We start from the raw sequence: 2,971 nt of genomic DNA, 5'->3' as shown, positions 1-2,971 counted from the left end.
TATTCATTGGCCAGATTTCACAACATGTAAGGTGATTGAAAATGCCATGACTTGGGTCATAGGCACCTTTGTTCTCAAAGTGCTATTCTTGCTCATGAATGCTTCTAAAGGGGTCCTTTTCAGATTTGCTCAATGCAAGGCATCACTGAATTTCTTGATTGATGTGTCCATGGACAGTGATTGTACAGTTGAGTGAAATAAAGCCCTCCCAAACTGAAATATTTTGTCCATTTATCATGTGTCTGATTACTGAACCAAGGATGAGGATTTTTGTTTTCCTCAAGTTGATCTGTAATGCAAGCTGAAGACTGCGGTCTTTGACCTTAATTAATAAGTGCTTCAACTCTTAATCACTTTCAGCAAGTAACATTGAAACATTTGCATGTTTCATTTGCAGGTTCTTAATGAGTCTTCTTCCAATCCTGAGTCCACATTCTTCTTCAGATACCCAAATACTCAAATTGTTTGCGCAGCATGCAGACTGACTAAGTGTGGTGAAAGAATTCAGTCTTAACACGCCTCTTTCTTGATTTTAAAGATGCCGTATCTTCTTGTTCTGCTTGAACAACTTCCTAATCACCCATGTAGTTTCTATATGAACAAAAATAAATATTTTAGAATTTACATTTTCACAATGTTAACATTAATTTGTTATGACTAAAAAGCCGAATATCTTTACATACCAAATATATAACAGGTAAATACCTTGCTGCTGTTCTCTGCTTTCAACCAAGAGCCATCTGATATTAGCAATGATATCCTTCATTCCCTGTGTCTATTGCAGTCCAGTTTATATTTCTGTCTGTACCCTGGTAATGTACTGTTCCAGCTGTTCTTGAATTATTATCAGTTAAAAATTTCACCAGCAAAATTATGATATACTATTAATATTTTTCAATATTTTCCACACCCGTTGGGTTATTTTTATCTGGAATACATATAAATAACAAAAATAAAATAGACATCTTGAGAGTTATCAAAATTAAAAGTTGTTTCTTGCTAAGGTTAATAAAATTTATTAATAGACTCTAAAATTGCCAAGGAAAGAATAAGAGATAAAACCCAAACTACCAATATGAAGAATTCAAAAAGGAAAGACAACTATCATCCTTACAAATATTAAAATAGAATTTGAGTCCCTGAGTAGTACAATAGATTAAGTTCTCCGACACTGAATGAAAAGTGAGAGGTTTGAGTAAACTCCACAGCTTCTCAGAAGGAACATCTTGAGATGCACATTTGAAACATTGGCCATTGAAAATCCGGTGGCGTCCAGTTCTATTCTGATAAATATGGACTCTTCACAAGTAAGAATGACTTATACCAGTGCTCTATGAACATATTGATGGTAATAATTATGTTATTAATAAAATGATCTTATAATAAAATGACTTGATTAATAAAATAATTATTGGTAAAGCCACAGAGACAAATATAAATGGAAAGTCTAAATAGACTATAGCTATTAAAGTAACTCAAGTATAATGAAATACTTTTTGTTGGAAAATTTCAAAGTTCACCTTTAAATATTTATTAAACATTTAAGAAAGAATAATACCAATGACACATAATTCTTACAGAAATAGATAAGCAAAGAACACTATCTATTTTATGAAGACAATAAGATTCTAACCATACAGGTAAAAAATAGTTATGAATAATTGCATATTTTAGTTCTCATAAATCAGATTTTGCATTGCTGACCTCAATGCTAACAAACTCAATTTAGAAATAAGTAATACAAATATTATAACTAAGTAGGATTTCACAATGGAAAACATTTTAACATAAAATATTAAGCAGTATAATTCTCAATAATAATGAAATAAAGGAAAAAATCATATAACATTTTCATTAGAAGCAGAAAAAGCTTTTAATATAATTCAGTGTACATCAAAAATCGAGGGGAAAAACATACATGTCAAAATCTAGGAAACTAAGATATCCTAAATATAGTACACCTATAATAAATTCTCTTAATATCAGTTAAGTTATACCAAATTATTGAATGTTTTTTTCTTAAGATTAAAAAAAAAGATTATTTATGTTCACTATGTCTAGTAAATTTGGCATTTTAAGTGCCATGGAGCGAAGCAAGAAAAAAAATTTAAGATTTTATAAAATAAGTTAAACCAGTTCTCTTCAGATATGACAAATTTATGTATGAAAACATAAAAGATACTGCAATGAATAGTACATACAGCACCATTAGTGACAAGATATAAGGTAAATAAATAATCATGTCTTATAGTTCTCTATATTATCAACAAATAGCCTTCGGACTGGCCCCTCAAAAAAAACACCTATGACATAAAATAAACTTTTAAAGCCTTCAAGAAAAAAAAATTCAAAGTACATAAAGTGCATACAAAAAATTTTATGAAACATTGCTAAGAGACTTTTCAGAAGATCTAAATAAATGGAAAGGCAAGGCATGTTGAAGAATGAGCAGATGCAATCAATTCTCATGAAGTTTATCTATCCAGTAGACGCAGCCAATTGCAAATAGATTCTATCAGATTTTTGCTGTTGTAGCTAAATAAATTGACAAGCTGATTACAAACCTTACATGGAATTTTATATACTTCTAAAGGGGAGAAATTATCTTAAAAGAAAGAAAATAACAATTCTAAGGCAGGCTTCTCTTACCTGATTTCAAAATCTAGCAGGAATCTCTAATAATAAAAATAGCATAGCATTGGTATAAAATAATCATTAGGTCAATAGAACAAAGTTGAGTTTCCCCTAAAGCACACAGAAGTATTCAGTGCATTTTACCGATGCACCAAGTTGTATAGAAGGAAAAGCAAAGACTTAAAAATGTTATTGCAACTGAGATTCCAAATGGAAAAAAAATATGTAAATCTTGACACTCACCCCTTGCATTTAAAACACAAAAAATTATTCTAGATGAAATGAAAATCAAAATAGTTTAGCATAAAATCTGAAAAAGAATACCTATAAAATAAAA

Source organism: Echinops telfairi, unplaced genomic scaffold (assembly GCF_000313985.2).
Source record: "Echinops telfairi isolate 266 unplaced genomic scaffold, ASM31398v2 ScPeMD7_9;HRSCAF=40, whole genome shotgun sequence".
In the NCBI taxonomy this organism is placed as follows: domain Eukaryota; kingdom Metazoa; phylum Chordata; class Mammalia; order Afrosoricida; family Tenrecidae; genus Echinops; species Echinops telfairi.
This window is presented reverse-complemented; position numbering follows the sequence as displayed.